Raw genomic sequence first — 27,664 nt, forward strand, 5'->3', positions numbered from 1 at the left:
CATCGAGGTGCTTGAGCGGGTGCAGAGAAGGGCGACGAAGCTGGTGAGGGGCCTGGAGAACAAGTCCTACGAGGAGCGGCTGAGGGAGCTGGGCTTGTTCAGCCTGGAGAAGAGGAGGCTCAGGGGCGACCTTATCGCTCTTTTTAGGTACCTCAAGGGAGGCTGTAGTGAGGTGGGGGTTGGCCTGTTCTCCCACGTGCCTGGTGACAGGACGAGGGGGAATGGGCTTAAGTTGAGCCAGGGGAGTTTTAGGTTAGATGTTAGGAAGAACTTCTTCACTGAAAGGGTTGTGAGGCACTGGAACAGGCTGCCCAGGGAAGTGGTGGAGTCACCATCCTTGGAAGTCTTCAAAAGACGTTTAGATGTAGAGCTTAGGGATATGGTTTAGTGGAGGGCTGTTAGCGTTAGGTTGGAGGTTGGACTCGATGACCTTGAGGTCTCTTCCAACCTAGAAAATTCTGTGATTCTGTGATTCTGTGATTGAGATAAGGACGAGAAAATCACGCAATAATTATTGTAACGGGCAAAACAGACTCGGCATAAGGAGATAGTAAGATTTATTGCCTACAACTAACAAGCAAGAGAAGTGAGAAAACAAAGGAAAAAAAAACAAAAGCACCTTCCCCCTCATCCACCCTCTTCCACCTCCTCCCCCCGAGCGGCGCAGGGGAACGGGGAATGGGGGTTATGGTCAGTCTACAGCACTTCTTCTCTGCCGCTCCTTCTCGGTCACTCTCGTCCCCTGTGCTGTGGGGTCCCACCCTCGGGATGCAGTCCCTGATGAACTGATCCGGTGTGGGCTTCCCACAGGCAGCAGCTCTTCCAGAACTGCTCCAGATATGGGTCCGTACCACGGGGTCCATCCCTCAGGAGAAAACTGCTCCAACCTGGCTCCCCTACAGGCAGCAGCTCCTGCCAGGTCACCTGCTCCTGCGTGGGCTCCTCTCCATGCGCTACAGGTCCGGCCCGGAATCTGCTCCGGCAGGGGTCTTCCACAGGCGGCAGCCTCCGTCGGTGCAGGGCCACCTGCTCCACCGTGGTCTCCTCCACAGGCTGCAGCGTGGAACCCTGCTCCACCGTGGTACTCCATGGGCTGCAGGGGGACATCCTGCTTCACCATGGTCCTCACCACAGGCCGCAGGGGACTTCTGCTCCGGCGCCTGGAGCACCTCTCCCCCTCCCTCTACACTGACCTTGGTGCTGTGCCTCACTCCCTTGACTCTCCTGGCTGCTGTGTGGCGCAGCGTTTTTTCCCTGTCTTAAATATGCTCTCACAGAGGCGCAAAACAACATCGCTTATTCGCTCGGATCTGGAAAACAATGGGGCCCTTCCCAAACATGGGGCAGCTTCTAGATCTTTCTCACAGAAACCACCCCTATGGCTCCCTGCTACCAAAACCTTGCCACGCAAACCCACTACAGGTGGCCAAGAAGGCCAACGGCATCCTGGCTTGTATCAGAAACAGTGTGACCAGCAGGGCTAGGGAGGTGATCGTCCCCCTGTACTCGGCTCTGATGAGGCCGCACCTCGAGTACTGTGTTCAGTTTTGGGCCCCTCACTACAAGAAGGACATCGAGGTGCTTGAGCGAGTCCAGAGAAGGGTGACGAAGCTGGTAAGGGGCCTGGAGAACAAGTCCTACGAGGACTACGGCTGAGGGAGCTGGGCTTGTTCAGCCTGGAGAAGAGAAGGCTCAGGGGCGACCTTATCGCTCTCTATAGGTACCTCAAAGGAGACTGTAGTGAGGTGGGGGTTGGCCTGTTCTCCCACGTGCCTGGTGACAGGACAAGGGGGAATGGGCTAAAGTTGGGCCAGGGGAGTTTTAGGTTAGATGTTAGGAAGAACTTCTTTACCGAAAGGCTTGTTAGACATTGGAACAGGCTGCCCAGGGAAGTGGTGGAGTCACCATCCCTGGAAGTCTTTAAAAGACGTTTAGATGTTGAACTTAGGGATATGGTTTAGTGGAGGACTTGTTAGTGTTAGGTCAGAGGTTGGACTCGAAGATCTTGAGGTCTTTTCCAACCTAGAAATTCTGTGATTCTGTGATTCTGTGATCCTGTGAATTATGGTGAATTTGCTTCTCACTGATGCCAGGTTTAATGTGGCATGAAGAAGAAACATTGAGAGGGCATCTCTGCTCGTGCTTAGCATTGATGCTGAGGAACTGGGGCTTCAGTGCAAAACAACAATTTCCACTATACTCTGGTGTATTTTGTCTGGAAGTGCTTTGGAGCATTCATCTTCTCCCAAGGCAGCACAAGGTGTTCTTGGGGCAGTCCTGGTGGCATTGGGTGCAGCATCAGCCCCAGCACCCCTGCAGTGGCTGCCCACTGTGCCATGATGCCAGCTCCCTGCAGGAACCACAGGAGGTGGAGAAGCCTTTGGTGTATTTTTAAGTAATCAGATACAAGGTGGGTCATCACTTATGTGAAATGAAAGGAAATTGGTCTCTGAGGGGCATCCATGGGAGCATATATTTTTCTTTAAATGAAGAGCTCATGTTATGAGAGCAAGTGATGCCATAGGTAGAGAGTGATGGGCTTGTTGCCATGGGAACTGTGCTTTCTACTTGAATAGCAAAATCAATAATTGCCTAAAACCTCCATGGTGCGTTTGGAGGTTGGGCCTTTTTGTCATGTACATTTTGTGAGAGGGGATATGATGGATTCTGCAAGAAAACAAAATCCCTGTGGATGCTCTCTGCTGGTCCCAGCCCACCTCAAATACTGCAAAGTGATATATTAATGCCATGCCTTAATTTAATAGATGGAAGCTTTATCCTGCCACACTGAAGACATGATCCTGCAGTCCGTGCATTTATTTTAGGGGAACAAAGCCCATGCTCTTAGGAATGGCAACCAAAATACTTGCAGGACTACCAGCACTGGTCAGTACTGCTGGCCTTTGTAGATTATGTATGTAGTCTGACTAAGATGTGAGGAATTTAGGGGCTGCTGAGTTAAAATGTGTTTAACTCAGGTGTTCACGGTAACTACCTATAGCTTTGAATCCCTTTCTATGGAGGAATCTGGGGGGAACTTGTAAGCCAGACTCTCCTTGGCATAGCTTCCCCTTTTGGGGACAGCATTGGAGCTGGCACTTCTCTGCCATAATGATGCCAAAATAAGATGTTTTGTGTATTTGTGCTATGAACGTGCATTGATTTATATGTAAATATTTCTGTGTTTAGCAATTTGATGTATTCAGCAAAATGATTTGATGATGACAAGATATAGTTCATGAACATTCCTACACTCAGCTACTTTCAGTAGCACTCATCTTTCACACCTGGGAACCCCAGGGATCTTTTTAATCCCTGCAGTTTACAAAGTATATCAACAACCTGAAAATAAAAAAAGAAAAATACTTGGAAGAGGACTTTATTTTTCCCTCTTCCCACCACCAACGACTAGTTTATGTTGGTTTTGTTTTCTTCTTTTGGAGTGTCTCATATGGGGGTCATTTGTATTCTTATTTATTTATTTTTTTTCCAGGAGAGAACAGATTTTCTTGTTTATTTCTGACTTAGTTTGAAGGACACAGATGTCAAAGGTTTGTGTCCCATCAGAGCCCCTTAGACACAATCTGACAGTGCAAACAGAGGTGTTGAGAGGAGCAGACCACTAAAAAAATAATCAAAATGTATCTTGCAATTGCTGGTTTTCCAAAGCCATGTTCTAGGCATGCAAACACCTGAAATGAGCCACCTTTCAATGTCTTAGCACATACTGGCCCCAGTTTTACTGTACAAATGTAGTATAGTTTGGTCTGACTGTTTGTTTTGCATCTACAACTGCAGGATACTTCTAGTGAATCTATGAGTTCATTTTCAGCTTCTTAAATTTAAGTTAATCAGTTTTGTGAATTCAAGGTTTATTATCTTTAAAGCAATGAGACAAGAACAATGGCCATGTATTGAGCAGGTGACAGTTGTTCTGAATATGACACCAAAAATAAGCTGTTCTACATTTATTTTACCATGTGAGAGGAATCCACTAGGTTCATGAACTTGCAAAGTCTGGCAGTTGATGTTTAACCTCCAGCATGAAAATGAGTCGTGGCTTTAAATAGTTTAGGGGATTGATGCACTTGTGATTCAGAGTCCTGACCTCTTGCACAACTTTTTGAAGGCTGATCAAACTCCAGATGAGATAAATTCTTACCTAGTGTGAGCCAGCAAAGATCTAAGCTGGGACAATCTGTGTCAGGACAAGCTTTATAATCCCTATAAAATCATTGATGACTTTAAATATCCCCTCTTATTCTGGGTAGGCAAAAATGTGTACATGTATCTGAGGGGAGGGTGTCAAGAGAATGGAGCCAGTTTCCTTTCAGTTGCGCCCAGCGATCAGACAAGAGGCAATGGGCTCAAACTGAATCACAGGAGGTTCCATCTGAATATGAAAGGGCACTTCTTTACTGTGAGTGACAGAGCACTGGCAAAGGTTGCCCATATAGGTTGTGGAGTCTCCTTCTCCGGAGATATCCAAAACTCGCCTGGATACCATCCTGCACAACATGCTCTGGGTGATCCTGCTCAGCTGGGGAGTTGGACTAGATGATCTTCAGAGGTCCCTCCCAGCCTCAGCCATTCTGTGATTCTGTGTATATTTCTCAAGAGCCGGGGAATAGAAGCAGAAGCCTTTTGTTTCTTAGGTTACTTGTTCATAGTATTATTTCAGAAAGAATTGATTTGTCCTTCCGGACCCACTCAATAAAAGTGTTATTTCCCACCTACAACTTCTCAGTTGTGAGAGGGGTCCTCTACTATCCTCTCCAACATCTGCCTTCATATTTAGGTGCTCACTTTCATTATTTCCCTTGGTCTAGCAGTGCTGCCAGTTGAAACATCTCCAGTTGCTTTTAGTGATTTAAACTGTTTATGAAACAGTTGTTATGGTTCCAGAAAGTGAATGTTTATGAGTATCAAATGTGTGGGAGCCTTTTCTTTTTTCTTTTTTTTTTTCTGGGGGGGGGAGGGTGGGGAGGGGAGAATAGAACAGTATAACACTAATATGCAATTCAGTGTAATGCACACACAAAACAAACAGGGATTTGCAATTATGATACATCAGTCATGAAAGTCATGAGTCATAACAATTGTTACTTAAAAAGAATCCCACCACTCCTTTGGAAGAAAATGGAGCTCTTCAAGTGCACAGCTCTGTCCTGTTCCAATTCCCTACCCAGACATGGACAGGACCAGGAGAATTCTGTTCTCTCTTTCTGAGAGAAAGGACAGGACTAAAAACCACATTGCACTTCATGACTGAAGTCACAACCTGACCAGGTTATGCACATGAAGCTTTCCCTGGCACTTATTCCTTTACATATTAGGACGTGTCCATCAACACTGGACAGAAGCACATCCCTGTGTGTCCTTTTGAAGAAGCAGCTGGGTAGACACAAGATGAAAGAGACATTTTTTCTCCACTTTTCCATTAAGAGTGCTTTTTCCTTTTTGATTATTTATGGATATACACTAGTTTCCAGCTTCCTGGGAGCCTCCCCAAGGAATTTCTGATGAGCTGAGCTAAACCAGTGCCATAGCAGAGCCTCATCCATCCGTCTTTGGAGAACATCCTTTTTTTTTATTATTTTTTTTTTTTATTACAGTAGTTATAAAGTTTGCCAGGAAAACTAACAAACTCTATGACACAAAAGCATAAAGCTCATGTGAAGCAAACAATGGTCTGTACTTTAAACCATGCCCACCACCCTCCACCCAGATAAATGGCAGTAACTGAGGTTTTGATGGATGAACTCTGTTACTCCACTCATTTGTTGCAGAGCCTTTTTGCCTTCTTGAAATTCATCGAAATTCCTGTTATTGAGCTTGTTTACTGTGTAGATGATGTACATGTACCTGCCTTGCTGTAAAATGTTTTTGCAGTTTCTCTTGTACTTTATTTACCAGAGTTCTTCACTCTCCTTTATCTTGTTTGCAGAGAGTCAGCGGCTGGAGCTAGCTTCATTTCTGGGGGTGATTAACTCTGATTTTCTTCTTATACACTGTGTGCCCAGTGCCCACACATTAGAAACCCATGTTATAGCCTGTAAATCAAGATGATTACTATCTTTGCTGCTGAACTATTACCAAGTTTGAAGTACATTGCTGTAACTTAGAGGAAATTCCCATCTAAGTTTGTGCAGAGAAGGGAGATAGAGCGAGGGAGATAGTCAAGGAAATTAGACCTGTGCTGGCCTGGGAAGTCATCAGTTCAGATAATTCATTTCAATTTAGAACAGCACTGACATGCAATGTCTGTACCTAGGAGAAAATAGCCTTTTTCTTGGCTATATGCTTCAGATTTGCATATTGCAGTATTTATCAGCAAAGAAGGAATTATGCATTTGCAGAGCAGTCTGTGGCATGGGAAAACAGTGAAAAACTCAGAGTTAACAAGAGGTGGTTATTTCACATTTGCATGGGATCTTAATGCATAACTACATAAACTGGCTGTTGATATAGGACTATCTGAACCCTGATGCTATCTATCTATCTATCTAGATCAGAATCAGGGTGCAGACAAAGCTGATAGTATGCTATCAAGAAGGTCAACAGATATTCACTTATTAATATTTTTGCTTACAGGAATAACATAGAGGAATACTAGTGACTGTATAACATGAAGTAGTGCAGTTTAAAGACAGCACTTTTCCTAATTTCTGCTAACAGCATCCAAGACATTTAGGGACAGGAGAAATAAATTATGTGGAAAGTCATAATGTAGCATCCCCTGACTCAAAAGTCCAAAAATGTATTTGCTCCTTTTTAACATACAGTCTATGCTAAATGACATTTTCCATCTCACTTGGTAGATGAGCCAGTGACTTTAGTGAAGGTACAATGTTTTCACCTTTTAAAATGTGATAATATTTCCTCTTATTGCCTTCACAGAGTACTTCAGCCCTGCTCCCCAAGGGAGCATGAAAGGAGGTATTTCTAAAGACTTACCCTGTTCTTGCACTCTCTCTTGGACACTCATTGGTGAAAACACTAGCTAGGGATTAGTGGGCCTCTGGTCCTACACAGTACAGTCATTCTTGTCTTCCCTTTCCTGACCTACAACTGTGTACAGTCTCCATTAGTGTGCAAAATAGAACTTTCTACAGCCACAGGCCTGAGCCATTACTGCTGCAAACAACCACATTGAGTAATCCCCACTGTCAATGACTGCAGATCCACTTTAGACTGTATTTTTCATGTGGTTTGGATTATACATGTGAAAATATAGTAGTAGGCTTTGTTTGGTTGTTTATTTTTCCTGGAGGAAAGACTCATCAACTCAGAAGCAAAGAGGAAATCAGGGTCTGGAGATGACTGTAGTAAAATTCATTGCTAGTGATCTGGGCATAGTTGCAGCCTCACTGTTGAAGATTTATAAAGTGAACACATAAAGTTTGTAAATTTGAAAATTTATTAGTTCCAGTTATTTGGACCCTCTGTTTTATTTTTGATACAGCTTCAAACCATGAGTGCTCTAATTTCCAAGCAAGATTTATCACTGTCCAGATCATATTTGTGTGTTCTTTTATTAAGAGCAGCATTGTTCTTCTGACCCATTGCCTATTGCCTTTCTTTTTACTGTGGGGAGCTGTGTCCACACACTCCAGTCCTACCAGCAACTAGCAATAACTACACCCTTAGCTAACAATTATAAAAACAGCTCCCTAATCCCACACTTATATGTGTCTGGTTTACTAGACTATTGAAGTGCGTGATCTGGCACTTTTTACAATTAATTTTCCATTAGTCCTATCTTTGAGGTTGTCTAATGTTTTTTATTTTTTTCTTAGACAATTTTCTTATTGTCTTAGCTAGCAGTGGGTTCCCACTTTGACATCTTGGTAGGAAATCTGTTGATGATGCAATGTAATTAATTAAAACATTGATGAATGTGAATAGAAAAAAATGAAGAGATTAATCTGTAATGAATCCTGCTTCTAGTTTTCCTTTTGCCTGATGAAATCTTTCTTCAGCCCAGCTGGCTATAGTCACTTTAACCACCTGTGAATTAAGTGTGTTAATTAAGAATTAACACAGGAGTGTTAATTCTTAATTCATTTAATAATCCTCCATAGTGATTTAATAAATTTCCAATGCAAAGAAGATGCAATTTACCAGATTACCTTTTTCTAGAAAATAAGTATTTCCAGAAATAAATTTATTTATTTCTCCATTTTTGCTTTTGTGTGTTGTGCCCACAAACTAAAATTCATTTGTGTCTCTGATCATTTAAAGAGAATCAGCCCAGCATTGTTCTGTTCGTCTGTTTTCTACAAGTGGCTCTCTATAGTGCCCTCATTAAGTGCCAAAAAAAAATGAAAAAAAAAAAAGTATTTTAAAATTAGGATCACCTCTTGTCAGCTCTGCTGTCTGTCAGACCACATACAGACACCATTTCCAATACAAAGGGCACACAGAACAAAGCCTTTTTCACAATTGTGCTCAACACAACAGCTACAATTGATCTTTGCAGACTCCCTAGTTCTTCAGCAGGAGGGTGTTATTATGATGACTTACCAATTTTGTCAGCTGAAGTCAAAGTATATCACTGTATGTAGATGATTATTTTCCATACTGAGTATTGGAGGGTATCATCCAGAGCAAAACATCTCAGGTTAAGTACAGGGAATAAGGCTGATTCAGTGATGACATCCACTGTGTTGAGTAAGCAAAATGTCACAGCTTCTTGACAAGGCTTCTGGAGCTAAGTAACACCAGTGGCTAAACTAACTTGAGGTGGCTGAAGTTGTGAAATATAATTATGCTAATTTTGGAGAGGCAATAATATTAACTGAAGTCTAGGATGACTTGTTGAATTTGTCAGATTAGTGCAATGTGTGGATGTAATTATAGTTTGATTAATTATAATTTTGGCTTGGAGTATTTAATTTCATGTGTTTATTTAATTCTGCATTGCAATTAAATCTCATATTTAGCTTATTCCTAGTTTAGGCTCATAGACTTTTGGAAGGAAAAGGATGTGATTTTTACCCAATTTGGAAAATTTCATATGCTGGCTGGGTTTTCAAAAGTTCTTCTGTGATCAGGGACAAAAAGTCCTACTCACAGACTTCTGGAGAGTTTGGTTATGGCTGAGAACTCCTGAAAAGTCCTCTGCACCACTCAGTGGTATATAGATACATGTTGCATTCAAAGTACCTTGTGACACAGAAAGATGGATCTGCTTCTGTCCAAGAAAAGCTCTCATCTCCAAGCAGCTCTATCTGTCTTTCAGGAAGCAGGTATCTCTTGATTTTGAAGGGAGGGAAAGCCTGGCACATACGCTGTTACTTCTTGGATGGTGGAGTCACAGGTATGCTGTGCAGAACACTGGGCATGCAGTCAGCAGCTAGAGCTCGTCCTTGACCATTGGAGAGGCTGTGTGTCAAGGGAGTAATGCAATGCACAAAGGAGAGTAGATAATATGAAATGCATTTTTTTTTCCCTTCCCTCCTGGAACATCCTTAAATAAAAACCAATGGTTTGAAAGGGTGTATGACTTCAGGGTGCTATAAAGCTAAACCATCATGTTCCCTTGAAATCAAAATTTGCACAAAGGCAGCTTTCATTATATCCCTTCCTGGATGCTTTTTAGATAGAACTCCCCCTGTTCAGAAAACTCTTGTAATTGTTTTCAGTCTGCTTTTCCATTGCTCCAGGTCTAATCCTTGTCTTCCACGCAGAGGCAGCATTTGCTCAAACCTACATGAGATATTCAGTTAAAAAAATATATATAATTTTTTGTGGTTCATGTTACTCCCTAAAATCTGGGGGGTTGGCTCAAAGAACCTTCACTTCCACTTGAGGGGGTACACTTGGTCATTGATAAAGTCATGGCAAACTCACCAAAGTCTGCTGGAACCTGCAAGTAACCAGGGTTACAGCCCTGGAACTAGTCCTTTTATCTGCAGATTAGTTTTTCTTCTATTAAAATAACTGAGTATTGGAGAATGAAACAAAAGTTTACTTTCCTTTGGGGCTTGCTTTGACAAAGCTGCATTTGAGAGTTCCTACTTGAGATCTTTTTACCGTTCTTCAGATAGATGAATCAAGAATAGGATTATATCTTCAAGAATTTGGAATGTTGGGTTTTTTTTTGATTCTTAAATTTCAAAACCTGTGAAGAAATCTGATTCCCTGAAAAGACGAAAGACATACTAAAAAACATGTCAAAATCATTCCTTTACCATTTGAGGTATTCCAGAATTGGTACCTGAAAAGTAGTGACACCTGAAATCATTAATTGTTTCAGAAATTATGTTTTGTGTCCCTTTTTTTGTTGTTAGTAGGACAAAATTTGATGGACAGATCTCATTTGTGAGAGGGGAAAAGAAAAAGAATATTATAATGTTGACTTAAAATCAGGTCTAGTGATATTGTATAGACTCACTTTAGGATAGAATAAATCTAGTGGTTAAAAATTAATGAGAACAAAATAGATGACATCTTTTTATCTGTCGACCTTTTGTTATGTTGAAGCATCTTGTTAACTGAGACATCCCGTTACCTGTCGACCCTCAGTCAGGCTGAGACTTGAGATAACTTGAGTCAACCTTCTGTTATGTCTTGTTAACTGAGACATCCTGTTATCTGCCGACCCTCAGTTAGGCTGAAAGCCAACTCAGCTTGGAAAACAACTGATTCATCCTATCTGGCATTTTTTAAGCAAAAGGTGAAAAGTGCATCACAAGGAAGACCTACAGTCTTCCTCCCAAAGACCACTGCCCACGTCCCGAAGACCCCGGCCCACAATTCTTGGAAGGCTTTGCGCAAGTGCAAGGACTGATAAGGTAATTAGCATACGAAGCGAGAATAGGCGGGTTTAGGTAATGAATATGTATAGGCGTTAATAGAATATTCATCGTTTTGCTGTATAAATATGAGATGGTTTGTTACTTCGGATATGCACGATAGGTGGAAAGATCCCCCATGCATCCAGCGCTGCAATAAAGAATATACCACTTAAGGAAATTTCGGCTTCGATCTTTGAATCACTAGTTTCAACTTGATGTGAAAATTGCATAGAATAATTTAGTTTTACATTGATGCCCCAGGGTAATAATTTCTCTTAGAAGTATTTTTTATACTCATACAAAAACCTTTCTATTGGAAAGGAAGACCAAATAACATTCAAATCTAGTTTCAGAGCACTTCAAACCTGGATCTGAAATTTGCCAGACATACCCTTCTTGTCACATCCCCAGTGATTTTCCTACACGATTTTGCAGTGAGGACAGTGTGGTGTCTGTATGTGACCTCCCTGCCACCACTGCCTCCTCAGCAGTGTGTGCTGTGCCTGGCTGTGTCCCAGCAATGAGAAAATCTCTTGATTAAATTACCATCTCCTCATGTGCTTCTCCATGGTTTGTTACAAGTTCAGCAGAACACTGTCATAAATGAAGTCTCAACTCAATCTGAATTTAGCAATATTCATAAAAGAAATATTTCTAAAAGGTATAAAAGGCAAGTAAACAGTGCTGGGTGTCTGGGGAGTCTATGCTCCAACACGCACACATGAACATCAAACATTCTAAACATATAGAACATTGCTTTACATACTAAACCCGAGTATGCCTATACATACATACAATCAGGAAAGGTAACAAACAATCCTTTAAGTTCCATGACTTACTAAGCTCGAGTATGCCTATACATATGTACAATCAGAAAAGGTAACAATCCTTTAAGTTCCATGACTTAACAGTCTCCATTTTCCATTCCTTTTCTTGATTACAAACAAGTCTACATTTTCCATTTCTTTTGAACAATATGTCTTGCTTTAAGTTGTCAAGCAACTCAGCCTTCAGGCCTTATGTATCCTGTTCTTCCCGAATCGAAGCATATCCATCTCCTTTTCAAGGCCAATACGGCCTGGGTCAAAAGGCATGTCCAGGTCAGCAGGGGACAGAACAGCAAAAGCTGTAGTGGTGGTGGGGCCGATGGTGTAGCAGTCAGATCAATAAAGGAGCCCACAGTTCCCTCACTGTCTGGTAAACCACACGTTTGTGATTGTGGTCCCACATGGCTCTTTAAGGCCTCAGAGACTGCTCGCTAGGTGCTGAGTAATCCCACTGCAACTTTGTCGTTTTTAGTAGCAGAGTCCCACACCTTGACCTCAGTTTTGTCCCATATTTCAGGCTCATAAACTGTCCGATTGTTAGTAAGGAAATAAGCTGTAAGGTTACTGGGACAGTCTTTGTTTCTAAGGACGTATGATTCCCCATAATTCGCAGCTGCTTACCAGCAAGGGCCAGTTGTGTGCACAGGTCCGCTTCTCTCAGCTTGAGCTTCTTTCCAGCTCCAGTGCCACCTATTCCCAGCGACTTTCTGTATGAGCTTCATTGAGCAGTTTGCTGAGTCTGGCCAAACCTATCTTCATGAGGCAACCAAAGTGCCTGTTCCCGTCCCAGTCTCCGTTCTGCTGGCCTGTTCCTTTTCATTCCTTCTTTCTGCTTCTTTATTGATGACATAACTTCATTACATCGTGTTGTCTTTTTTTTTATCTTGAGGGCAGGCTCCCCTCTTATACCCTTCTTTATTAACATCAACCATCTTCTTGACACAAATTATTACTCCATGTATCACAGCATGATATCAGAAGGAAAAAAAAAAAGGAGAAAAAAACACAGAACAACAACAACAAATCTGTAAACATGGGAGATATCTTGAGGAGGAAGAATCAGCAATCTGTGAGGAGAAGGAAGAAGCTCCAAGTAGGGGTGACAGGATTTCACAGCTGAGCCCAGCTGAATGTTGGTAAGACATTTCCTTCACGATTTATATCTGCATAAGCTTACAGCTTATTCTCTTTATTAACAACCAGGCAGTTTAGGATCCTGAAATATGGGACCAAACTGAGGTCAAGGTGTGGGACTCTGCAACTAAAAACGACAAGGTTGCAGTGGGATTGCTCGGCGCCTGGTGAGCAACCTCTGAGGCCTTAAAGAGCCATGCCCTCCCCGTCCCCTTTCCCTCCCCCCCCCACCCCCCGGGCCCTATTGGCCTTGAAAAGGAGGTGGATATGTTTTTCTTTGATCTGGAGGATCAAAGAAAATAGGATACATAATAGGATATGAATAGGATACATAAGCCTGTAGGCCGAGTTGATTGACAGCTTAAAGCAAGACATTTTTTTCCCACGACATTAATAGTAATAGACTTAAAGGATTGCTTGTTAAACACTTTACAGAATTTGGAGAACTTTGCCATGTTTATGTTTCAATTGATACCTTTTCTGATTGTACATATGGATAGGCGTACTCGGGTTTAATATGTAAAAGCAATGTTCTGTATATTTAGAAAGCTCGATGTTAGTGTGTGCGTGTTGGTAGGGCACAGACTCCCCGCGTACCCAGCGCTGTTTACTTGCCTTTTATAAATATTACTAAATTAAGGTTGAGTTGTATCACCATTTATAACAATGCCTTGTGAGAGCAAAGTATTTCAAAGGTTATTCAGCATCAGTTTTGACATATCTCCAAGCTACCCTCTTAGAGTCAATCTTCATCTGCTTTGCTGTTTCTGTTCAAGCTATTCACAGGGTTTAGTTTCAAATTATCTTCTTCTCTGCTTTCCAGGACTTCTAACTTTTAATACAGCATTCTCCCCTTGTTGTTTTTGCCTGCAGACACAATGCTTTATTGAATCTGCAAGCTATAACTTCTCATTTTTTTGCCCACTTGTCAAATTTATGATCTAAAATTTTAGCTACCGACACCACTTTACTTGGCAGGATCTAATGATGCTTTTTGAAGGCATGTGTATTTGTGGGTTTTGTTTAGCTATGTAAACTTACCAAGAAGTAGTTTTGCAAAAGTAATTATATTATTAATGACAAAGCTTTCTAGTTGGTGATGAGCATTTTTTGATACAACACTGAAGTTCTATATACTTACTGGTCAAAAAGAGCCTCTAAATACTAAGAATTAATGAATCTATCTCTACAATGATTAAACAAATCATAAGCGGGAGACAATTGAACTCAGAAGTATATGATGTGTATTGTAAGGCAATTGTAGGACATTTGAGTTTAGCTAACTCATATTGAGTTTAGCTACCTCTTATTTTTGACATTTATATCTGAGCTAGTCATCTTTGGCTCCACTTCTAGTTAGCAAAGAGAGACGGGTACTTCAGAGATAGGATTCAACCTTGCCACCATGCAGATATCACACATGCCAGGTGTTGTGACACTGAAATTTCTTTCTTTCTCTGCTGACCATAAGGTGCATCCTCAGACACTTGCTCAGATATAGGCAACCATGGAATGGAAGTGTAAATAACTGAGACAAATTATAGCCTAAATGTATCTTTTAAACAGCAGTGTAAGTCTCCTCTAAATCTTCATGAAACTCACCCTAGATAACATCAAGGTTAGCAACACCTAGATAGATCCACTGGTCAGTATGGTTAAGGCAGAGTGACCCTCACAGTCTCCTGCTAGTGATGCACAGGTGGTTAGTGACTTTGCAGAAGCGGACTTGGCTGCATCTCTTCAGGCCCAGGATAACTTTGGGTAATCCTCATAGACTTTGCTAATATGGGATTATCTGTAGAAGGTAAATTAAGCCTTGTAAAACAAGCTCTAGAATAGAGTCAAGACAGGAAAAGAGGATTTTTCAGAGGGCAAGCCAGTGTATTACATAGCAGTTCCTAGCACTTTTCAACAGCAGCAGAGTTCAAATAAAGTTATATTTCTTGAGGTAAGTATCGGGTTCTTAGTGATGGACCTTCTGATCACATAGATTTTACATTCACATTGGAGAGCAAAACTGAGGTCATAGGCAAAAACAAGGAGTGGGGAAAAAAGATGATTTTCTAGAGATGCAAAGGAAACCGTAGGAATTGTGCACTGCAGAAAGTTGCTACCTTGGACCAGATATCAGAACTGGAAGAAATGTGGCACCCTGCTAGAACATAACTTGTCTCTCCTTGGGAAGTCCTTGGGAACTTGTCTCTCCCATAAGTCCTGAGTGTATTTTAAAGGTGCATTTGAACCCAAGTGGTTTTGTTAGAACAAACAAGATCATGCTTCGGTGGACCAGTCAAACCTTTCTGGTGTGTCCTTTTACAGAAGAAATGGAAGAGTCTTGCTTACAGTGTGGGCATATTCTACGGAAGCACTGTCACTAGGTGTAGGTTTCTTTGTGAGGAAGTTGCTCAAACCATGGCTTGGTGGGACTGCTACATCGTGCTCAGTGTCCTCTGCCTGAAGCTGGAAAGATGCATGTGTCCTGGTAGTTGTTCTCTGTGGGTGGGAGGCTGGCATGAATCAGTGGTAGTACAGATGTGATACCGCTATCCACTGGTAGCAGTTGTTGAGCTGGGAAGTTGATTGTACATGTACTCCACTCATTCTCTGTAGTGTGGGATTGTAACTCTTCAGTGGCTGGGCCTCTGTTGATGTTTTATTCATAAGGTGTAATGTCTCACCTTCACTTCTCACCATTCTCACACATCTGTCAGTGCTGACACAAGCCAGGGTATAGCTCAAAAGAGATTTCTTTTTCTTTTTTCCTTTTTTCTTGTGGAAATACTACACAAAGATACACATTGTCCTAGTCTATCCAGTATAAAAGTAGGCTTGACTTCATTTATGATGTCACTATATATGGCCCCAAAATGTGTTTCAATGGCATATTTTCTTTTCCATCTGACAGATTAATAAGTCTTTTCAGCAGCATATCAATTCTTTTTTCTTGGCTAATCAGTCAAAGTCAAGCCTTCAGTCTGTCCCATTAACACTGCAGAAGGAAAGCAGTCAAATTCAACTGGTTTGTATACACCGAACCTTCTTTCCTATCTTAGGACTCAGAAGACTACATCTTATTTCACCAATACCAATATTTTTTGGCAATACACAGAAGTAAAATAGCTGATTTAATTGCTTATTTCCAAGTGCATCAACAAGCTCTATGTTTTTCACTGCTTAGTTCCACAAAAATGACACATATGCTTCAAACCTTCAATAACAATAACATTTACTGCAAACAAGTCAAAAATTTAACAGCAACATGTAAATAAGAGCAGTAGCAGCAGATGTCCAAACAAAACCAATACTATGCTATCCAAGTTTCATTTTGGCGACCATCTTAGACAAGCTATTAGCATGGAAAGATTATTGCATCTACAAAAGCCATGTTACAACATGGAAATATATCTGTCTGGCTCAGAATTTGCCACCTTAGATGCTGCTGCTTTAACTTTGTAATAATTCTTCCAAGGTTTATCATCCTTAAAAGTAGCTTTTCAGTACATTAGCTCAACTTTCATAATTTTAATGTGACCTTTCTCATCTTCTAGTTCATGTCGTTGCTTAGCTCTTTTCCCATGACCCTAGATTCTACCTACATGTCTTATTGAAGCTGACTCCACCTGGAGAGGTTTCCAAACCAGTGTATTACAGAGAGGTTTCCAAACCTCTCCAGGTGGAGAGGTTTGTGATGACTCCACCTGGAGAGGTATTCAGGTTTCCAAAAAAAAAAAAAAGAAAAGAAAAAAAAAAAGTTTTTAAAATACTTCAAGACAAGAGACATAGTGAAAAAATGCAATGTAATCTGAGAAAATGTTTAACAGGCCTGTATGATACATGTCTGGACTCCAGTAAGAATCTGATTTGAACATTTATATTTTCACTAGAGTTCACTGACAGTGCAAAGTAAATAATTATGTGGATTTTCTGATCGTCAAATTTATAGGTAACGTCATCATAGGATATCATTTGAGACCACCTCCCACAGGCAGGTGGGGTGATCCAACTGACTTTTTGTTAAACATGGTTGCAAGCAAGGAGACAAGAAGGACTGATAAGATAAAGTGCAGAAGGACTCAGGAAAGAGGAAATCCTAAAGCAAAACACCTGGGAGAGCCAAGCTGAGAAAAGAAGCTTCACTAAGATGGGTAGCCAAACACTATTGCAGGTTGCTCAGAGAGGCTGTGGAGTCTGCCTCTTTGGAAATGTTCCAAAGCTGGACATTGTCCTGGGCAGCCTTTGCTAGGTGTCCCTTCTTGAACAGCTGGATTCTACTAGATGGCCTCCGGAGGTCCCTTTCAACCTTAACTGTTCTCTGATTACTGCTTTAGATTGAGTTATTAACATAAAGCTGTCTCTCTACTGTTCTTAAGAAGTACAACTAGGTTTGACTTCATGGCATTCGATGTGATTACCCCAATTTATACAGAGAATAAGACTTTTTTTGAGATTTCAGTAGTGTCTTGAGGGCTCTATAGTAACTCCTTTTATTTGCAGTGTATTGCTTGGTGTGGTACATACAAGGGGGAGTAGATTGTAGTGTTTTTGTTCAAAAGGCCAATTGGTTTTGTTTACTATTTCATCAAATTCTGTTCACAGCTGCTCTTAAAGACAAAAGCTACTAGTATTTGTGAGAAACACTCTGTAGCCAATAACTTAGGCTCAGGCGAGGATCTCAGTGAAGCAGCAATTTTATTTGCGATTGCAATGGCATCCCACAAGCAGGAGCACACCTATTAGTCATACAGTACAGTTTATATACTTTCTTTCTCGATGACCAGGACCCTCCCCTGTTTCCCCGTTGATTGGGTAATCCAGGTTCACAACCTATCCAATGCTTCACAGACAATGGCCTTCAGTTGCTGGCCTGTTAAATTTCAAATTTCTTTTGACTTTTCTACTGTTTGTAGTGGTAATGTTTCTTCATTTATCTGATCTGACATCGGGATTTTACCTAATTTTTCTGAGGAGTCTGGTTGTCTGCATTTTACAAGGTTGCCTGCTAAGTTTTCTTATCACTGTTCAATACTACATTTCTTCCCTCTAAACAATGTAACTCTATGCAAAAACATTTTTATTCCCACAATTCCCCCCTTTTCTTCTTTATAAATCGTTGATTTTTGAAAAACTTTTCTCTAAGGTGTAATTTGGTAGATATCTTCCTCTTCTTCATTTTCTTTGCTTTCCATCTCCTCTAATATCATCATATTATTTGAGTAGGGTGGTGGCTCTATGGTCATTTGTTTCAATAGTGCAGTTTCAATTAACCTCTCAGCTAGTCCTTTTACACAGAGGATAATGCAACAACCAATGGCTGTCAAAACTACTGCTACTACAATCAAGGATGTAAATATGGACACTACCATCCCTTTCCATTTACCAAACCAAGATTCCAACCATCCAGTGAAGGAAGTGCCTGTTCCTAATTTTTCTGCCAATTCACTGACAAGGGTGATAAGCCCTTGCAATGCTCTAGTTACTGTGTTATCCGGGGCAGTATTGTTGGGGATAAAAGTGCAACAATGGTTGCCCAGCATCATGCACACACCTCCTTTCTCCACGAGCATCATATCTAATGCTATTCCATTTTCCCAAGCCATTTTGCTGGTGGCATCTAGTTGTTCAGCAATTCCTCTTATCACATCCCTTGTATAATTTATGAATCTCTGCTGATTATAATAAATATAATTAAACCAATCCACGTTCTTATTGATTGTAACCCACCAGAACAGTGACTCAAACTCTGCAGCAGTTTGACTCCTGGCTTTATGTTCATCAGAAACTCCTCTAGGCACCCCAATAGAATCTATGTACACTCTATCATTGAATGATACTCCTAAGCTTCTTTTACTCCTTCTGGGTATTTGTGATGTTTCTCTTCCAAATGCCAGGGTGAAGGGTATAGCTAATTGAACAAGTGCACAAGTGCCTCCCCAATTAGATGGTAGGGTGGACTGTAAGGTCTTCCCTTCACAGTACCACCAGAGATCTGCCCTGGGGATCTCAAGTCTTGAGCAGTTTCCCATCAAGTCCTTGGTAGCATTCAAGGTCCTCGTGCACAACGTAAATTCTCCCAGATGCCAGATAGCACTCACACCCTGCTGTGAGAGGCAAACTGTATGGTTACCTACAGCTGTAAAGAATACAGAGCCCTGATATTGCTATCACTCAGGAAAGGGAACAGCAAAGAGAGACACTTACAGGCCTCATTTCCCCAGGCAGTCTTTTCTTGGTACAATGCAATCATACATTGCATTGCCTGGGAATCCTTGGTCCACCCCAATGGTAAGGGCACACAATTGGTCATCCTGAGACACAAGCATAGCAATTGCTATGGTTGAGACTGGACAGTATATTTGACCCATTCTATCCAGGCATTCACATCCCCATACCCTGTTTCAATCTCTGAAGTTTGCCCAAGTTCTTTTATTTCTTTATCTGTGACAACTGCTGCATTTCAAAGAGGGCATCCTGTTTTCTCCTCGAGTTTCTCCCTATCTTTAGTGGCAATAGAGGATCATTTCCATACAGTTATTCTCAATCTGTCTGTTGGATCTCTTCCAGTTATTTGTTCTCTCCACTCAATTGTCGTTGGGCATTTAAATCTCTATAAGCTAACACCTCACAAGCATCAAACATGATGGATTGTGGTAAGTAACCCTCTGTCACATTTGCCCATTTTTTGATGGGGTATCCCGTCTTTGCTATTATCTGGTCATGCCTTTTCCAAGTTGTCAATTGACCAGGACCTCCTCTGAGGCCTACAATCACCAGAAACAAAATTAAATATTGATTTTTCCCTGTCATTATTTTTAATCCTTAGGTTTCCAAATAATTATTAATACAAAGAATAAAATGTACACTCCTGCTAGAACAAAAACCCCTTGGGAGCACTTTGATTCGCTATAGGTTACTCCTTTCTCTCAATTGCAAGTCACACTCATTAGTTACCTGTGAAAATAAAAGGTTAGTTTACAATTGTAAGCTTTTATCCCACTCAGAGTCCATTATGAGATTTTTCTCTTTGATTTCAAATTCCAACAAGTCTTCTGTAGGAACAGCTTCCCAGGTACTAGGGTCGACGGATGCCTTCACTTTAGTATAGTGCGTTCAACCTTTTTCCACAGTTCTTACGGCTGTTTCAGTGGTTAGTAATTGTCCTTCCCATTCAGGCCAGAGTTGACTCTTTCCAGGTCCGAATCAAGACCCGGTTTCTTGGGTGATGGTGGTGAATGGGGAATTCCAAAGGTGGGGTTTGAGCCGACAACCCACAGGTCCTGAGAGATGACAAACAGTTTATATACTTCTTGATGACAGGACTCTCCCCTGTTTCCCCACTGAGTGGGTAATCCAGGTTCACAATCTATCTGATGCTTCACAAACAATTCATGGCCTTCAGTCGCCGGCCTGTTAATTTTCCTTTTGCCATTTTTACTGTTTGAAGTGGTAATGTTTCATCACTTATCTGACTTGACTTGACACCGTGATTTTCACCTAATTGTCCTAAGGAGTCTGGTTGTCTGCATTTTACAAGGTCGCCTGCTTAAGCTTTCTTATCACTGTAAGCATATCTCAGTACCACATTCCTTCCTTCTAAACAATGTAACTCTGCAAAAAACAGCATTTATATTCTCACACTGCTGACCATATTTTTCAGCAAATGTTTTTTAAAACTTCGCTGATTTTTTCTAAGTGAGTTGGAAAATCTTTATACTGGGCTAACACTGCATATTTTCGAACCATAACAAATGAAATTGCATTTTATTGGGTCACTGACTTCGTTGTCTCCCAAAGCAATTCTCCACTGGTCCTGTTCAGTGTTTTTGTTAGCCATAAAACCATGCTTTTGGTCTGCTAGAAAAAGGCATTCTCAGATATTACAATGAAAGGAAAGCAAAAGCTTTTAAGGCCCAGACTTGATTTACATGTCTGTGTTATATAGAAATTTATAATTCATAGAAAAGAAAGCAGTACCAGTTAGGTTATACAGGTATGTACTTTTCCTCATTATTTTAATTGTTCCAGTAGGATGCACATCAAAGGATGCATATCTCCCTCCAATTGCAGCTTCAGCATGAGTTGTAGACTAGGGTAGCAGAGTAGACCTTGGTTTACCATGCCAAATCCAAGTACACCTAATGGAAAATTCAAGTATAACCAAGAGGCTATAACATTGACAAGCACTTTGGGATTTTTACTTCTCAACTTTTGTGTGTGGCTTTACAAGCTCTACATCCCTATCCTAATTTCTGTCTGGGTCAAGCAAATAAAGGATGTGTCACTCTAAAAAAAGTGATTTGAGGCACATTGAACTGACTATTAGTACAATTCATTTCTGCCATTTAGATAATAAATTTTGAAGTTGAGATGCAGATGTGGGTTGATTGGTTGACTGCTTGGCTTTCTTGTAACTTTGATGAAATTCGGCTAGTAATGCTAACCTCCAGAGAGGGCGCATGCATAAGCAAATATCCAAAGGCAGCCAGAGTCTTCATCCTTAGCAGCTTGTTAGCACTGTCCCCTGTATTCTGTGTGCACGTTAGTAACTATGTTTCCTATTGTTCACAGATATAGGCTCATCATCATCTGAGTATATATAGTGGTAAGAAAGCTTTTTTCATGGTCTCTCTCTCTCTCTCTGACTTTTCTACCCTTCTAGAGCCAGCAGTATTTATTTTCACTGTATTGTTAATAATATTTAACTGAGTTTCGTCAATTTAGAAACATGAGCTAAATCCTTCTTTCTCTACATACCTCCACTAAGCAGACAAACTAAACAAAATTAGAGTCTGACAGTACAGGTCTTGTTATCAAAACTCTTGAGAGTCACTGGCAAATGTCAGAAGAATAAATTGCATTATCTATTGATAAATGGCATGTCCATGGATAGTTCAAGCTAAGCAGAGTATAATTCATTCATTTTCTGTGCAACATGAAAGCCTTCTCTGCAGTGAAATAAACATTTATTTTCCCTTCTAAGCTTTTCTTATTAGATTTTAGTTCAGTGTTGAAGGCTAAAATTTCAGTGAGTCATTTGATCCATCAGAAAACTTCCTGAGGTAATCACCATTCTTTGAGGCATCTTTGTGGTCCTGGCCTTGCCAAAGAGACGAGGTGTTAGTGAAGGCCTCCCAAAGCTGGAAAAATAAGTAACTGCAGCTGCAGCAGGAACAGTGGCTGCAACCAAGCAAGCCCATGGAAGAATACACAGGCCAGTCCCCTCTTCTGTATGGTCCATCTTTAATGCTTAGTAGATAGTACCACTATATAAGCAATGAATCTAAGAATAAATGCATTGTGGTATATCAAAGCTCTGTTCACTGTACACACTGGGTGTTGCAGTACTTTTAACCATCATATGGATTCGTTGCAGAAGGTCAACCTGAAGGAAGATTTTTCAGATGCTGTTATGGCAAGGAGACCAAGGTCAGCAGAAGCATGGGGCATACTGATGTAACTGAATCACAAGATCATCTAGGTTGCAAGATAACAGCCTTTTCCCTGACAAGCCAATAGCCTCAGTAGACAAGTGTGTAAGTAGAAACACTGACTTCCTGAAGAGCACTGGGTGGGCTTATAACAGAGTTGGTAGGGCTTGATTCTGTGGCACCAGGGCTTGATTCTGTGTCTTAACCAGCAGATGACACTACCTTTGTCATTATGTTGAAACTTGCTTGTCCTATCTAATTCCAGGGAAACAAACACAACCTTTCCTGCTCACTCATTCGTGGGAGTGAGGATCTGGGATGGAGAGCTCTTATCAGGGTATCTGAAAGTTTATTACCCCAGTTTAGGAACTTAAACTTGCTCTTTATCCCTTTTGTGTTTTCTGGTAATGGGCAGGCTGCCTAGAGCCATGGACAGTTTTTTGTTTTTTGTTTTTCTCCCCATGTTACTACATCTAAAAACATCACTCATTTCACGTTTTGACAGTAATACATCGCTGTGATAGTCTCCTCTACTTCTCTGGTTTAAATGGGGGAATGAGTAGCCCAAGGCACCACTTCTTAAAGTTACATTTTTAAGACATTTTAAGATGATATATTGGCATAATATCCTATAAAAGATATAAAAGATATCCACATTATAAAGATGACAAGAGTCCTGAAGCATCAGAGTGTGGCAGAGCAAAGCATAAACTTGCATTTGCTGGGATATAGATCAGATTTGGCTCATTAATCTATTTTGTCCCCCAAGTGGCCTGTAGCCTCTAAAGTTTTCTTATGCTAATAAGAAAACTTTATGTTTATGTTATGTTAGAATTCTTTACCTGTAAAGAACAAAAGGCTTAACTTTGATCCACTTCAACCATCTTTTTCTCAAACCTCTTGGTCCAGGTTAACTATTCACTTTCTCATGTGTGAATGGAAGAGGCTTCAATATGATTAAAAGCATATATATATTACATGTATTATTATAGAAGGCAGCATATAGTAGATCATGGAAATCTAGGTTTTTGTTAAAGTCAGGTGTGAGTGTAGATACTCATATTCCTGGATGACTTTGCCACCAAGAGCTCTGTATCCTTGCTGACAGGGAGTGCGTATCTTTGTCAAAAACTGCCCTTGCTGAAGAACTATCACAGATGGCAGTACCTGATTCTGTGTTTGGCAAATAAGAAAGTACAGCTTAGTTATTTCCTTTAACACTTGGAAGCTTAATTTTTAATGGAAAACTTGGGGATTTGTAAAGTTTAAGAAGATGAACAAGCTTTAATATGGAACCCATAAAACATGAATTAAAAGCAAACTTGCTGCCACATCCTTAGCTGCCCTTTAACAAGTAAATATAGCTAATGCCTCAAGCAATTATATTCTAGGTAATTTCACCATTTTCAAGGGTCGCTAATCATTTTTGGATGATGCTACAGCAAAGAGAATTTTAAAACAATTCTATTTCTTGATATAGTTTTTGCAAGAAAACATTGTGAACTGGTAGCTTGTATTTTTGAGCAAGTGATTGAAAGGATATATCAGTTTCTGTGTTCCTGGGTTCACAACATGGTGATGTAAACCATGCAAATATAGTTATACTTATTGACCATGAATGAAACTTTACCTCTATTGTCATCCATTAGAACTCAGACAACAACATTATAGGGCCAGGAGTTAAGCTCGGAGATTTTGGGGTTGTACTCCTTAAGAGTCTTGGATCTGGAAATCCCTTTTCTTGCATGTAGCTGGTGAAAATGTATGTGAAACTCCTTCACTGCAAGCTACACAGGTAAAGTTAGATTGCTGTACATATGAAAGATGATAAGAGTTAGAGAAGAGAATTGAACATAGGCATTTAGAAATTGCTTTGCTAGATCAGGACAGTGGTTCATCTAATCCAACAACTCATCTCCATCAGTAGCTTGACCATGGTGTTTCTAAAGCATGATCTAGAAACTCTGGAGCAATTAGTTCATTGGTGAGACGTAAGAGAGAAGCTTTCCCAAACCATTCTATTAATATTTGAATTGTCTTACACATTACAACTTCTGTTCTTTTAAGAAGTGTACCCCTCCTTTATTGATAAAAATATGGATCCCTTCATGCTCCAAATGGAAAATCCTTTTTTCGGGTTCACTAAATTGTTCACCTAAAAACTATGTCTAAATGGGCAGCAGTCTGTTCTCTCATATCAGAAAGTGCAGTAAAGCAGCACCACATACAAAATTCTACCAGCTTGCTTAACACTTGAATCCAGGCCCTGAGCTCTGAAAATACCAAGCCAGCACTCTGTGTAGAGATTTGGCACTCTGCCCATAAAAAAAGCCCCATGCAAGACTCTAGTTTGATCAGGAGGATGCCAGGCTGCCAAACAGCTGATGCACTTCCATTACGTGCAGGTTATTGGTTAAACTCTCCTTATAGACTTCCAAGCATGGCTCTTGCTCAGGCAGTGTGGGATGGTGGATCTTTCCTCTGCAGCAATGTTGCAAGCTGTGGATACCCTCACCTCCTCCCCAACAACATGCTATTTCAGAATACTTTGCTGTGTTTCTATGTGTTGGATCTTTTCTCCTTGCCAGAAACTTTCTGTAGAGTTGGAAGTGTGTGGACAGGAGGAGTTGATGATATGAGGATGTTATCTGTTGTACAAGCTAGTTTAATATGTGACAGGGCTCAAAATCCAGTTTCACAGAGCTTGGTCTCCAAACCTGAGTTCAGCAAGAGAAGTCTGCATCAACATAGTTATTAGGGTATGGAAAGATTTAGTGACATACATGGGATTTTAGAATATCCCTTTGACAACTTACTGCTATGGCTAGCAGTGTCTGAGAAAGCTTTGGGAGTTGTAGGCTTCACTGAAGATGTACCCTCCTTGACAGGTTTGCTCTCTGGCTGACAGCAAGCAACCTATGTATGGATGACCACCACCAACTCCTTTGCAGAAGTCATTAATGTGGCTAAAAATGTTTGTACCTTTACTGTATCTCCTTTAAATGCATTAACACTGTCTGAAGTGGAAAGGTCTATTCTGCTTTCGTTACATGAAATTCAGTGTACTACCTTAATTTTAATGCTGGCAGCATTATTGATTCTTCTGGGAATGGCACTCACTGGGATCTCCATGGGGAAGGGAGACTGCCTGTTCTTGGGAAAAAAAAAAAAATCATGAAGTTAAATTGACACTGACAAAAGTAACTAATATCCTAAATAAAAAACAGGTATTGTCCCAGTCACTCAATGTTCATGCTCGTAGCTTTTGCTAGTTCCTGGTTAGTCACAGTCTCCAGGGAAAACTGAATGACTTGCCTTCAATTTCCAAGACATATACCTCTCCATCCTCCAGCAACATTGTCTTCACTTTCCTCCCCCAAAGGCAAAAGTAAAATATCTCACATTCTTAGGCCAACATAAAGCATAAGGAAGCAAACCAGACACAAATACATTTTGCCTTTTCAGTGACCTTTAAATCTATTTGTCTGGATTGTAGGAAACAATTCAAAAGGATCTATAAAGAGTGTCAAATTTGTCACAATATTTTTTAGGTGCCAGATGGATTGCTGTCTTGACCCATCTCTCAAATGCATGAATTTACACATTAGAATACCATGAAATCTTCTTCCTACAGAGATTGTAATTTGAACTGTTAAAGTCACAAGAAAGGTCTTTATTTTTACTTTGCATGCTGCTTGTATTGTACTGGTGGTAGTTAAAACATTGGAGAGGTTGAAGGGTGATATCTCCTAGGCAGCTGAACATTTGTATTATTTCTCATCTGAACATGACAAACTCTGGTGAGGTCAGAGATGGTTTGAATTTGTCCTTAAAATGAAAGATCTTCACACAGTCAGGATCCTGTTCCCGTTTTTTAAGGGAAATGGATAGATTCACATGACCTTCTAGCTGTGTAAAAGTGGTGAAGGGGAACAGTGGTTAGAGCAGCCATGGGATCAGGCTCCAAACTAGTCCATGCAATCCAGCTGTGGAGAGGTTTTAGTTTAAATCTATATCATTTTATGTGGAAGGAAGCTTTATTTGGAAGAAGAGACTTGATAAATCTGATCAGATGTTTGCTGATACCAGGAGAAGCCTGTGAAATACTCATAGCTGTTCAGTGTACATGCAGCAGTGACACAATTATTTCCATGTTAGCTTACTCAAGCCCTTATCTCTGGTCTTGTCTTGTTGGGAAAGCGCTTGCCTTTCCCTAGCCCTCTGGAAGACCCACTTGGCTGTGCAGTGCTTCCCCAGCAGTACTGTGCTGCCAGCTCCTATGAGGACACTGCTGATACCAGCAAGGCACTGACTTGTTTTCCCAAAAATGTTGCACAAGCACCAAATATTGCTGATGTGGGTTCACAGAACTGCAAACAGCCCAGCAGAGAGGTGGTTTGTCCAAGGAGGAATGCAGAAATAGCAGAAACCCCAAGAGCTTTACATTATGCTGGCAGAAAAAGTGTGTTTGACTGAAGGAAACAGCAAACCTGGGGCTGCATGCAGGAAGATGTGACCACTGTGACAGATTGTCTCTGCCCCTCTCCAACCCTATGCTTCTCTCCCCACAGGAAGGTGCTGGACATGCTGTAGGAGCATTTCTGAACACCCATCTAAGTGTCCTGTGCTCACCCTCAGTTACTTTTGGAAGAAGCCATCCTCAGTTTTCCCAGGTTCGGAGTAAGGACATTTCTCTTCCTTTAACTTGCATGTCTTTTTCTTCAGCTTGTCCACTTTCTCAGGCACTGTGAATTCAACCCCCATTTGCTTTAGCTGTTTTCTCTATTTGTCTTTTCTGATTGCCTTCATGTTGCTGAGAGATGAAAAATAATTCTCGGCAGGAAGTGTACCTGTCTGATGTGTTGAAGGAGCAACCCTAATTGCATGTGACACCATAGCACAGTGTATGATAATTGCTGGGGGCATATCTTCTGTATTGTAGATACATTCATGATCCTAAGTCTGCAAGTGCCTGTAATAATAAAGGAAACAAGCTTCAATGAGAGTCGATGCTTTTAGTCAGGAAAGGGATTGACTGGCATGTCAGTTGTGTCTGCAACCTCCACTTCATGTGTATCTGTCTCCAGCCCTCAGAGGGATTTGGGGTTTCTCTGACTGCTGACTGTCAGTTATTTTAAAATGTGCAATAACTTCCCTATTTCCCCAAAACAGGCAGTGATGGACTGTCAGTTGAAATAACACCCTAGATTTATACAGATTTAAGAAAGTATGCATAGGTACAGGGTTCTCTCTTTGATTAAAATCATAGTAATTGCAAATTGAATTAAACCATTCGTGTTTGTATTCAACCAAGGCTCAGATGCTGGACCTATGGTATGCCCTGTGTTGCTGGTTGAACTCAACCAATATGCAAGCATGTGTGGCTCATCCAAAATCAAAGTTTTATAGTTTTAATCCATAGAATCACAGAATGGTTTGGGTTGGAAGGGACCTTATATATTGTCATCTAGCTCTA

The sequence above is a fragment of the Aythya ferina genome (assembly GCF_964211825.1).
Source record: "Aythya ferina genome assembly, chromosome: 2".
NCBI lineage: Eukaryota > Metazoa > Chordata > Aves > Anseriformes > Anatidae > Aythya > Aythya ferina.